This window comes from Mirounga angustirostris, unplaced genomic scaffold (genome assembly GCF_029215605.1).
Source record: "Mirounga angustirostris isolate CCGP_5_RB_7025 unplaced genomic scaffold, mMirAng1.0.hap1 SCAF_9, whole genome shotgun sequence".
Taxonomy (NCBI): domain Eukaryota; kingdom Metazoa; phylum Chordata; class Mammalia; order Carnivora; family Phocidae; genus Mirounga; species Mirounga angustirostris.
The window spans coordinates 134,549,887-134,563,107 of NW_026991717.1; positions in this window are offsets into that span (position 1 = coordinate 134,549,887).

Here is a 13,221-nt window from a genome sequence, read left to right on the forward strand (position 1 = left end):
GGAACCAGCTTGGGGTCATCTTGGAAGGAACTTTGCCCGAGGGCACCTGGAGGGGCAACATGCTGCGGGACAGGGTGGATGGACAGAGCCCAAAGGCCGACAACAAAGGTGAGAGACGCATCTAGAAGCTTGAGGAGAAGTGCAAGAGGAGGCTCCTGGTGGGGGAGTTGCCACGAATCCCACAAACCCAGCTGTCAAGAAGGATGCTCAGAGCAGACCACCAGGTCAAGCAGAACCTTCCCGAAGCTCGCTGATCCCCACTCTTTCCCTCAATCCCAGAGCAGCAGAAAGGACACTGGTGAGGTCCCCGTGAGGTGCTGGTGGAGGAAAGAGGAAAGAGGCCTCCAGGCCTGTCTCCTGCCCACAGTCACCCGGCATGAGTTTGCAGGTGGCCCACGAGGCGCTCACCTTTGGGTGGAATTCAGTGTTTTCATGATTGCACTGAACTAAACAAAGGATTTTTTTTTTTTTTAAACTAAAAGTAGAGGATATTCTATTATCCAGGAGTGAGCGGAAAAGCTATGGGAAGGGACTCACTCCAGACAGCATCCAGGGGTGGAGAAAGAGACAGATTGTCATTGGGAGGGCAAGTCCAGAAGCTTTAGGATAGAATCCTAAGGACTCCCATCTGCTCAAAGTGTCCATATCTGTGCAATAAGCATATAAGTGTGTAGGGAAAAGGGGGGATGTAGAAGCAGGGGTAAGAGAAGGGAAGGGGCGCCTGGGTGGCTCAGTCAGTTGAGCCTCCAACTCTTGGCTTCAGCTCAGGCCATGATCTCAGGGTTGTGGGATGGAGCCCCAACACATCAGGCTCCGTGCTCAGCATGGAGTCTGCTTGTCCCTCTCTCTCTCTCAAATAAGTAAATAAACAAAATCTTTTTAAAAAGAGAGAGAAGGAATGAGAAAGCTTTTTTGTTCTAGGTGCTTTTACATTGGGAAATACTTTTTGAAATGAATGTGCAAGTCACTCAACCTCTCTGTGCCTCAGCCTCTTCATTGGGAGGAGAACAAATTATATCTAGACACACACCATTTGTCTCCCGGCCTTGCAGGATCTTTGTTCTTGGGCCCTGACCCCCACTTGCAGGTATAACTGGCTTCTGGAGCGCTCCATAAATATTTGCCACCAATGACCCAAATTCTGGCCTGCCACGGTCCAAGCCAGCGGTGGGAGATGGAAACTCACACAGGAACGGAAGGGAGACAGACTGGGCTGGGGGGAGATCCATATGCCTTCTTTTTCTCCTTCTTTTATATAAACACTGTCATTTGCCATCAAATGTGAAGACAACGTTGATTAGGGAGCCTGCATGACAGCTCGGTGGAAAATACTCTCGGCTCATTACGCAAACATCCAAGGCCTCACTTTTAATTACTCGGCTAGTGCCAGATTAACTCCTAGTCCCTGCCAACAGCACGGCCTTTCTCTTGGAGAGGTCAGAATGAATCACGAGGAAACCAGATGAGCCTGAGCCTGTCACCCGCTCCCTGACTCCTTGGTAGGGAAATGTGTTTAGCCAGAAAAGCAGGTCACCCCTCCACGGAGAGGCCACTGGTGAGCTGGAAAACAGCCTCATTTCCTGCTGGGTTCTTTCTTTTGGTCGGAGCCCCAAGTATTCTTCTGGGTGGAGAGACCTCCCTAGAATACTGTTTTCTTTGGGGAATCGCAGGAAGTCAGTATGGTGAATGTGAGTTTGCCGAGAAGACTCTGCTCTCAGACCGAGTAAGGGCTTCCAGATGCCTCTGACGTGGGCAGGGCATGAAACGCGAGGACAGGAACTTTGCCATTCATTCCATTTCCTCACACACGTGCACAGGGCACCAGCTGGGCACTGGGCACCAGCTCGCCACCACACGGGCTGGGGTCAGCACTGGAACCGACCTGGCCCTGGAGACTTGGTCCGCAGAAAGACAGACTGACAATCAATATGAACAATTAGCTTCTGTACTTGGACGGGGGGACAGAGGTCTGTATGGATCCTGCGGGGCACAGAGACATGGCAGGAGAGGAAAGGAAAAGCTCTGCAGTGGGGAGCCGGATCCGAGATGGCCAGGGAGCAAGGACAAGAAGGAGCCAGGGAAGGAGCTCTAGGACCGTTCATGGGACCAGAAGGGGAGCCATGTGGACGTGGGGTGCTCCTTAACTGCCCAGGACCTTCGAACACTCCTCCTGCATTTAAGAAGACCCCTCTTAGAAATGCTAGCCTTCCCAAGGAAAAAGCCAGCAAGACTCCTTCCCGCATCCCTGGCAGCCATGCACAACCACGTGACCTTGAACCCACCAATCAGCCTTGTGTCACTGTCGGTGACAGCCAGCCTCATCTTCCAGGCAGGTGAGGAAGGAAGACCGGAGGTGATTCCAGCCCCAGCTGCCATCAGACCCAAACCACAAGAGGGACCTAAGTGAGAACAGCCTGGCTGTCAGTGCCCAGAAATGTGAGGGATATAATACAATAATGACCATGTTAAGGTGCTAGGTTTGGGGGTGTTCTATTAATGCAGCAATATGTGCCCGGGACACGCGGTCCTAAGCAGCTCATTGACTCGCTTAGTGTCCACCACAATCCTATGAGGTAAGTATTGTTATTAGCCATTATTATTACTATTCTCCTCACTCTCATCAATGAAGAGGCTGAGGCACAGAGAGGTTGAGTGACTTGCTCAGTGACACACAGGCGGCTGGTGGTGGAGCTAAGATTCCAAAGCAGGTGCCCTGGCTTTTGGAGTCAGGGCATGTTCCCTCGAGGCGTGCGGCCTTTCTGAAAAGCACTGTTGCAAACAACAGAGGGTCACTGAAGGGTTTTGAGCGGGGAAGCGGAGAAGGGCAGATTTGCGCTTTAGAAAGATCGTGCTAGCGGGGGTGCAGGGGGGACGTTGAGGACAGGTGTCAGGGTGAGGTTGGAAGCTGACGGGCCCCTCAGCCACTGCAGCATCCAGATGACGGGGCCTCGAACCAAGCAGTGGCCGTGGGGATGGAGACAAGGAAACCAGCTCAGGGATCGATCCCTGGCTCCATCACGGGGATGGGGACAGGAGGGACCCAGAGAGGGAGCATCAGACATTGTCCCCATGGTTTGGGGGCTGCCAGAGGAAGACAGTTATCTTACTGATGTTAGCAATCGCTGAAAGACACGAATCACTCATTCCTCCTAATTGTCAGCTTTGCTTGCCAGCCAGCATTATAATTAACACGGAACATCTTACACACGAGAGCAGAGCCCGGCCTTGCGTCAGGAGGGATATGCTTGGTTCCACTGTGTTAACAATCAACCCTAAAAATCTCAGCTTCTCCTCAGGAAAACGAGCATGTCCCCTGAGGTCAGCAGAGGGCTCTGCTCCTCAACGCCCTGCTCTGTGACCCCCATCTCAAATGTCACTCGTCACTGTCACCGTTATACATGGAAAGAGAGCTTTGGAGAGTCTCCGGCCAACAGTGAAATCTTTCCCCCAGAAGCGACGCTGGTTACATGCACTCAACCGATGGGCCAGAACTAGGCTCCTGACCCACCCAGCCGTCCGCAGGTACCAGGAGGGAGGCAGGTCCCAACGAGCAGCCCCAGATACCACAGCAGGGCGCGTCCTGCCTAACGATCAGTGGGCTGGTACCTTGATTTTGTTTCGGTTAATATTATTGTGAGGTATTTCTGCCTCCTTTCCTTTGGCTGACCGTGAGCTTCTCAAGGGCCAAAAACCCGACTCACCCTCTAGAATAGCAAATCCTCACATTGATCTGAGTCCCTTCCTGCACAGGCTGAAAATCCATCAAGCTGTGCACTTTTTCTAGATGTACGTTATATTTCAATAAAAAGCTAATTTTAAAAAGGTAAGGACTGGGGCGCCTGGGTGGCTCAGTTGTTAAGCGTCTGCCTTCGGCTCAGGTCATGATCCCAGAGTCCTGGGATCGAGCCCCGCATCGGGCTCCCTGCTCCGCGGGAGGCCTGCTTCTCCCTCTCCCACTCCCCCTGCTTGTGTTCCCTCTCTCGCTGTGTCTCTCTCTGTCAAATAAATAAAATCTTTTAAAAAAAAAGGTAAGGACTCACACACTCTGGCAGGGTCAAAAAAACAAACAACGATAACAACAAAAAAAACCCTCATCCCAGAGGCTCAGAACTTGCGAGGGTCCCATTCACTCTTCCTCTCAATCACTAAGGGGATCAGAAAGCTGGTCCTCAGTCTGAAAGCTGCCAGGCAAGTAGCAGGACCAACCCAGCCTCCTCCCTTAACTGCTGTCCGTGGAGTCTCCCTGCTTCCTGGCTGAGGCGGGACAAAGGCAGCGAGTGGGTTAAGTGTGTGGCTGGGCAACACGAGTCTCTCAGATGCATAAAGTCTATTAGCTTGAAGCCCGGACGGGGAGATGCTGTTCATCTCCCAGCCCAGGCTCCTGGGACCTGGCAAACATCTGACGCCCTCCTGGATGACTTTTCCAGGGTCAGCCTATTACGGACGAATCCCGACTAATTCGGTCACCCTCCCATTTCTCAAGGATGATTTGTGGCTTAATTGCAGCAGGAAAAAAATAATGAAAAGTGCACAACCAGGGCCATATCCATAATTCATAACCCCAATAAAACCCTTGATGTGCTGTCGTGACTTATGGCAGTCTGAGGGCTGTGCACCCTGGGGCCAGCAGAGGGCCCAGATGTTTCTGTTACAGAACATTTTAGAGTTCACAGCCTGGAGAATCCAGCCTTCCCAACTATTATAGCAAAGTTTAGTCCTGGTTGGAGGCAAAAGCCAGAGCCTCAGCACAGGGTCCTGGGGCCCAGGAGACGTCCGCGCTCAGGCTGCCCTGGAAAGCAGAATGTGTCAGAGGCTCGGAGACTGTAGCTAGCATCTCAGAGGCAACTTGAAAGTGTCTCAAGGCTATGGAAGCCCCTCATCATGCAGGAGGCTGGCCTGTGCCGGCCCCAAGAGACCATAAGAATGATATATCAGCTAGGCGGTTAGGCTGTGAGTAATAAGAAACCCAGGTCAAACAGCTTAAAACATAAAGGTAATTTATTGGCTCACACAATGGAAAAGTCCAAAGATGGACAAGCTTCAGGTATGGCTTGATCCAGGGGCTCAAAGGACATCACCAGGGAGAAGGCATCTTCCATGGTTTCTCCCTGCTTTCCATCTCAGGATCCACAGTGGCCCACTGGCAGTTGCAGGGATTCCCCCCCAGAGGCAAACTGGCTGCACCAGTTCTAGACCTCACAGCCTCAGGGAAAGGAAGGTTGTCTTCCCCCGCCACGAGCTGAACAAGGACTCCTACTCTCGCTGGCACCCACCGGGTCAGGTGTCCATTCTTGAACCAACCAGCATGTGAGGGGTAGAAAGGAAAGCAGAATATGATGATTAAGCCAAGTGGGCAGCTGATGGTCAACCCCACATACGCCATGCATTTGAAAGTGGAGCAAGGGTAGTTCCCAAAAGAGGAGACTTGTCTCACCAATGGACACACTGGGAAAGCAAAGGGCAGAGGTCTGCTTCCTGGAGTGGGCACAGACGAGGAAGGGCCAGGGGCCCGGTCCAGCCCAACACTTGTCTCTAAATGGCGTCATTGGAGCTCAGCCACACTCATTCTTTTATGCATTGTCTGCACTGCTTTCACCCTATAGTGAGAGTCAAGTAATTGAAACAGAGTCTGTCTGGCCCAAAAGCCTTAAAGAGTTACCATCTGACTCTTTACAGAAAATGTTTGCTGACCCTTGGCATGGAGGCCCTTTCCCTCTGAAGGAGACCTTATGAGACAATCACTAAACACAAGCAGTGGACATCGCTGGGGTCTAGACACCTGCTCCTGCTTCTTGCCCACATTCTGGCTGGGGCCCGAGGTGGGCTCAGGAGAGGCAGGACGCAGGGAGAGCTGGTGTGGGCTGGGCACCGAGCACGCCTAGGTCTGGAGGAAGGCACCCAGTCCTAGATGCACTGCTCGTTGGCCCGGTGACTTTGGGCAAGTTACGTGCCTTTCTTGGCCAGGTGGCTGGGATGGCTCCCAGGATGTCACATCTCACATCTCACATCTCACATATCCTTCTTGAGCCTGCCATGGAGGGAGAGCTCTCCCCTCCCCTGCCCCAAATCTGCCTGCAGGAGGTAGAACCCATCAGCAGGGGGCGCTAAGGGGCACAGTCATTGCATAGCAGAGGAAGGGGGATTGTCAACATGCTGAACTCCTGTGATTACCCCTTTTACCCAAACCTTGCCCTCCTCCTACAAGCGCCTTCGTTACCAACTGTAATGGTCATTATCTGCTGGAATAATTTTCCAGCTTATGACACCATGATTGTCTTCATGCTCGCAGTCACATACGTACTCATCCATCTCTGTGTTTGGACTAGTGCATGAATAAGGCTGCAAGGCAAGAGGCACACAGGCTTCACTGTGGGGCATTTAGGAGCACAAACTTAGCTTCAGAATCTTTTCCCACGTTCTATGTAACTTCGTTCTTGCCTTTTACACTTGCTGTTAAGAGATGGTAGCTGAGTTACCAAGATTTCTTCTCTGTAGGCAGGAAAGCAAGTATCCACCAGCACATATCCATATGTGTGCCAGGGTCCAAAATGCATTTAAAGAGCTCCGAGACACAGAAAAGCCCATGGAGTCCCCCCCACCCCACCCCACGGGAAATTTAAAAGAAAAGTTTATATTTTTTTGAAATGCAAGAAAACATATGTGTGTGTGCTAAAAATAAAGGAGGAGCTTCTTTCTGAATATGTCTGATTACTACTCTATTTATTTTCCGTGCATGCATCTATTGGTTTGTGAATGAACAATTCATTCATCAGCTGCCAGGCGCCCCTGCTGTGCGGGAGCCCTGGACCCGGATGTGCACAATTCTGCCTTCCAGATGCCCCAGCGGGCCTGGGCACACCCATCCGTGCAGCTGCATACGCCGGCAAGAAGCGAGCACTCACGCATGGTCACACCAGTGCGTCCCACGTGGGCACACGGGCTCTCGGGTTCCGTGCACACACACACACACACACATGTGCACACGGAGCCCAATAGAACTCGGAGCCAGAAGCCCCAAGAAGGAATCCCGTGCTGGCACCCTCGCCGACAGATGCAGCCAGCGTTGTACAGGACGCCTCACCTCCCTCCCGGTGTTTTGGCCACTGCAGTTTCCAAGCTCAGCGGGAAACCTCGGAGTGCTCGCCCACAGTGAGCCCCGCACACCTCGGGGGTGGGAAGCAGCCTGGTTCAGAGACAAAGGGCAGGGGGCGGGGAACGTGGGGCCCAGGGAGGGAAGGAAGGCACACTCCACGCTAACGGACAGGTCGGGGGGGGAAGAAAGAAGAAGAGGGATGACACATGGACCCCAGACAGGGGCCAACACCATCCCGGATGTCTGATCAATGATCGACACGTGCCAGCCTGACCCCCCTCGGATTACGAGATCGCCCACCACCAGACTCAGACTCAGGTCTAAGGCGCAAACTCCCTCCTTAGTTTTAAAACTGCTGAGTGAGTCCCATTGCAACATTCCAATTTAATTGGTTTGGAGTGGGGCCTGGGCATCTGGATTTATAAAACCTTCCCAGGCGGTTCTCATGCGCAGCCAAGGTCAGGAACCTCTGGTCTACAAGGGCCCTGGTGAGGTGCCACGATGGGGACCTCGTGACCCAGCCGGGTAGCCTCTCAGCCTTGGGTACATGTTCAGAGTAAAGAGCTTTGCTCCACAGCAGCATCATGCCTGATCCCCAGGATGGAGAAAGCAAGCTCAGGGAGCGCCCGGCCACCATCACAATGGTCTTGGCTGTCCGCCTCACCGGATGGCCACCCACAACAAGAACGGCCTCCTGCAGAAGTCTCCCATGAAGCCCCAGTTCACCCATCTCTCTCTCTCTCTCGCCTCTGAGCCCACGGGGCCCCAAGGGAGGAGTGCTGGCTGCCTGGTTCTCACATCCGATCCTTGCACTGCTCCCCCCTGGGTACCACTCTGTGAAGGCACAGGGGGCTAGCAGCTTGTAGGCTGCAGCGGGGAGGGCTGAGAGAGCACAGAGCTGGTGTCTGGCAGACACTGGCCGGATGGGAGGCCCCCCAGGGGCAGTCCCCTGCAATTTTCAGAGCCTTTTTGCTTGGCCACCAGCATGGAGGGGTGCGGCTGCATGAGAGAGAGCTGGAAGGATGTATGGACCACGTGAGCACCTCACTTGACACAAACAGGGGCTCCATCCTGGGTTCCCCCACCTCCAGCAGGGCACCTGATGGGCACCGCAGACTTTTCCAAGAGAGCCCACCCTGCTCTTTAGCGGTCCATGAAGAGATCTTCCTTTCTCGTAAAATCAGAAGGCCAAAACGGAATATCGTCTGGCCGGGCTGACATTTTTCTTCATACTGGTGACGTTGTGAAGGAGCATTTCAGACTCTGTTTTTATGAAGAAAGGGGCCCACCAAAGTCACCCTGCAGCCCCACCAGGAGGGGTGATATCCAGCCCCCAGAGGAGTCCCCTGGGAGGACTCCCTCACAGCGCCCGAGGGGCCCAGGCCAGTGTCTCAGGAAGCAAGGGCCACTTCCATCAGTGGGGTTTCCCTGGGAAGCTGGGGCAGGTGAACATGGGCTCTGGAGTTACGTGGTTCAAATCTGAGCTGTGCATCTCAGGCAAGTTACTTCACCTCTCTGTGTCTCCACGTCCGCCTCTGTAAAAGCGGGGTGCTAAGGGCCCGCAGGGGGTCGTTGTGGGGATTCAAGGAGATGATGCATTTGGTGATGCAGACACCCGGGGAGGTCTGTCACCAGCTTCAACTCGCGGGCAGTGGCTCAGGGAGCTCGGCGACAGCACAGCAGGGGTCTCCCTGGGACCTGGTGTGAGGTCAGGCCTGGCCCAGCCATCCCCGCAGGCCCCAGACAGGAGCCCATGGGAAATACCCCCAAGCCCCTGGGCTCTTCAGGGGTGGGGGGACGCTGAGCTCTGGGGTCCCACCTGAGAAAGCTCTGGGAGTTGCTGTCTGGTTTCCTTTTGGACTTACAAAGGGGCCCGAGGGAGGCTCAGGACACTGTCCAGGACGTGTGGCTGCCTCATGCCAGGGGACTCCCCTTCCTACCTCCTCAGCCCCCTCCTCAGCCCCAGCAACAGAGAGGAGGCATCAGACAGCTCGGATCTTTGCACTCCTGCCCTTTTGCTCTGGGCACATTCAGCAAGCATTCATTGAGCACCCACCAAGTGCTGGTGGGTAGACGGAAACGTCACCCTCAGGGGTCTCTGAACCTCAGCCAGGCTCAGAGAAGCCTGGGCAGGAGAGGGAGTCCCCTGTATGGTTGAGTGCCCACAGGGGCCAGGAGACAAGTGAGAACTTATTCCCTCCTCATCTATCCAGGGGCAAGATGGGTATGGTCATTGCCATTTCACAGATGAGGAGACTGAGGGTCAGACTGGACCCCATGGCTATAAGTGGTAAGCTAGAGCTGAGGGTGACCCTCATCCCCGGGACTCTTGGAATCCTCAGGCAAGACCCTTCCACAGGCCCACCCTCTTGGTCTGACCACTGGAACAGGCCTGGTGAGAATTGACCTTGATCCTCCCTCCAGGAGGCCCATCACCAGTGTTAAAGCTGAAAAGGACCAGGGGCTTGGAGCCCTGGGTGCTCCCAGATGAACATCCGACAGATGGGGAGAGTGCCCAAGGTCACTCAGGTGCCCAAGGTCACTTAGGCAGTGAACGGAAGGGAGGCTGGAAATGAGAAGCCCCCGAGGGCCCAGTTCCCTCCCCCTCAAGGCACAGAGGGCTCCTCACTGCCCCCCGAGAACCTTCTAAGCTGCGAGAGGGACATCACACTCCACAGAGCAAAATGCAAGAGGCTGGTGAGGCCCCAATGGGCTCTCACGCAGATCTGCAAGCATAACCATCCTTCCGCCACGTACACACAGAGTATCTTCTGGAACACATCGAATCTGTGTTCAGAACACGTTGCATTTTACAAAGCACGTGTACACATGTTATTTGCACTCACTACAAGTCCCGAGATATGTAACATTTTTAAAAGTGATTTTTCTGAGTATAAATAGTTAAAGCACAACAATGCATAAAAGGAAGGAAAAACTACCCATAATCCCACTGTCCAGCGGCAGCTACCTTATTAACATGTTGGTGTGTTTCCTCCCACCTCCTTTGCTACTTTTTTTTTTTTTACTTTTTATTAAAGCATATCATCAGAAAAAGTGTGTAAAGTGTATGTCTTAGTCCATTCAGCCTGCTATAATAAAACCATTGACTGGGTGGCTTATAAACAACAGAAACTCATTTCTCAGAGATCTGGAGGCAGGAAGTCCCGGATCAGGATGCCAGTGTGGTCCAGGGACCGTCCTCTTCCGGATCACAGAGTCTGGTTGTGTCCTCACACGGGAAGGGGCAAGGGAGCTCTCTGGGGCCCCTATTATAAGGGCATGAATCCCATTCGTGGGGGCTCCACCCTCATGAGACCTAAGCATCTCCCCAAGCCCCCCACCTCCTAACACAATCACACTGGAAATTATGGGTTTGACATATGAATTTGCGGGGGACACAAATAGCTCATAACAGTGCTTAATTTTAATGGTACAGCTTGCAAATGTAGCAGCTAGCAAGATCAAATGTTGATCAAGTATCAATACAGAGTAATTCAGCACCACCGCGGGCTCCCCCTCTCTACCCCTACACCCCACGTGGCACAAAAGGGGACAAGAGAGCAGCTCTTCCAACTTCTCCCACCATAGATGAGGGTTGCTAGTTTTAGAATTTCATGTGCATGAAATCATTTGTATCTCACTTCTTTTGCTCAGCGTGACTATGGGGTCTTCGTGTTGTTGTCTGTGTTTGGGTGTGTGCTTTTTCACGAGCCATTATTAATTTATCCTTTCTACAATTGACGGACATTTGGGCTGTTTCTAGTTTGGGGGCCGCTGTGGACATTCTTGCCCTTTGGTGGATTTCCTGAAAGGAATATATTTTAATTTATTATATTATATATTGTGCTTATATCTTGGGTGTTATTACATTATACCATATAAATAACACATGTATTAAATAATATTAATGAAAACTAACACAACTGTCATCATATTAGATGAAATCCTGGCTTTGTACTCCACGATCTCAACTAACGTTACAACAGGAGCATTGCCGGTGTGGTTAAGACCCCTCCGTAGTTACGGTGCTTAAAGATGACATATAATCCATTTTCTAGATGAGAAAGCACTGACTCAAACATGGACCCCTGGGCTCTTTCCCCTCCTTAGAGAATTTCAATGTGAGGAGGAAAATAGGATAAAATAGAAACACCGCCCAACCAACCAGGAAACATCTGAGGAAGCCGAGAAGTGTTTTGTTGGCTGGCTTTTACAAACACGAAGCAGAAAGAACTGAGGAGACCGTGGGAGCCCCCAAAGGGTCAAGGTGAGTGGAGCCAGGAGCCTGCGCGGCAGGATGGAAGGGCACTGGCGCTCACCTACCACTAGGCGGCGCCAGAGCAGCGCCAATGGCCCGCGGCGGCCGGGCAGGGCTGGGAGAAGCCGGCAGGTAGGCGCGGGTCCAGCCCTGGAGCCAATCCAGGGCCCCAGACCAGGATTTTTGGAGAAGACCGGGTTAGAGAAGGCTCTGGCAGCACATTAGAAGCTTTTCAAAAGACACCCACCAGCCTCACTCCGCAGCCTGGAGGACCCTGAGTTCCTCAAGTGCCCTGAGCTTCCTGGACCTCACGTGCTGGCCAGGACAGAGAGGATGGATCTGCAGGGTGGCCCACGATTATCAGACCCCAAGCAAGGAAAAGGGTTCTTCCCCCATGTCCCTCCCCACCTTCCCACAGGCCACCGATGTAGAGCTTTCCAGCCAGCCAGGACCTGGAACCCAGCCCCCCGTCTTTGCCGCCGAGTTCAGTGAAGGCCATGGGCGAGCCCGGGGCCACTCAGCCATTGCGGGTCCGTGGTAGCCTGTGGCCTTCCCCTGGCTTCTCTGCACCTCAATACCCCTCGGGGGCCAGACGCAGAGGCATCCAGGCCTGGAGGTCTCCACCTGCACCCATTGTGACACATTGTTCTGAAAACACATCTCCTGCCATATATCAGAAGGAACTTCTCAAGTGGCTCTTCTAGACATGTTTATACTTTAAAGTGAAAGACACAAAAGCATTAAGACAAAAGCCACTCTGATGTCAGAAGTGCTTGTGGGGCGTCTCCACCATCAAGCTGTAACTCGTCCTTTGGGAGGGAACTCTGACACCATCTGGTTCTGCAGTTCATCCTGCAGACGGGGGACCCAACGGGTCCACATGCATGCTTGTCCACCGTGCGGGCAGGTGGGTACATCCGAAATGGCTGAAAAGTCTCAATCTCTCCTGGCACAATTCCGCTAGTCATGCCAACGTGGCCCCAGGCTGGCCTTCTCTGCATGGCTTACCACGCTGGGTCTATCCGTCTGTCTGTCTGCGTGATCCATGAGGGCGGGACTGGCCTATTCATGTCCTGATCCCCAGCGTCAGTCCCAGACTTGGCACCAAAGAGTGACCGGGCCTCCAATTCAAGGGGCCCTCAAATTTCAGTTGCTACAGAGGGGCAAAGGGTCTGGGAAATAGGGCGGGCTTTATCTAAGTGGTAATTGCAAGGTTGGTCAATACCCTCCTTACATTTTTCTAGAATCCCCCGTACCACCAAGTGCTAGATATTCATGGATACTCTTAGACTCTGAGTTTGCGTTCTCCTGGTTAGAGAGACTATGCCACGGCTATCCTATACATCAAGACAAGTTCCAAATGAAACAAATATTTATAGGCAAAAAACAAACAGACAAAAATCAGACTAAAATGTTAGAAGAAAGCACAGCATTTTAATATATAATTTCAGTCAATGGGGAAGTCCTTTCTATATGCATGGCCCAAAACTCAAACACCATAAAAGGAAAGACTGTTAAATTCTCATAAATAAACTTTTAAAATGACAAGGGGAATAATTGAACAAACAAAATCAAAAGGCAAGCCACAGACAGGGAGAAAATATTTGTAACTCATAGCACAGATAAAGAGACACTTTTCTTGATATTTAAAGACCTCCTCCAAATCAAGAAGACCCAAACTCACTAGAAAAAATGAGCCCAAGACATAAAGCGGGCTGGCTGTGTGTTCTTAGGCAAATTACTCAACCACTCTGGCCCTCGGTGTTCTTGTCTATAAAAGGATCCTGGCCTCATAAGGGGTTTTGTGAAGATTAAATACGTGAATATTCCTCAAAAATGCCCTGTTGACTTGTCTGCCTCCTTCAAGTCT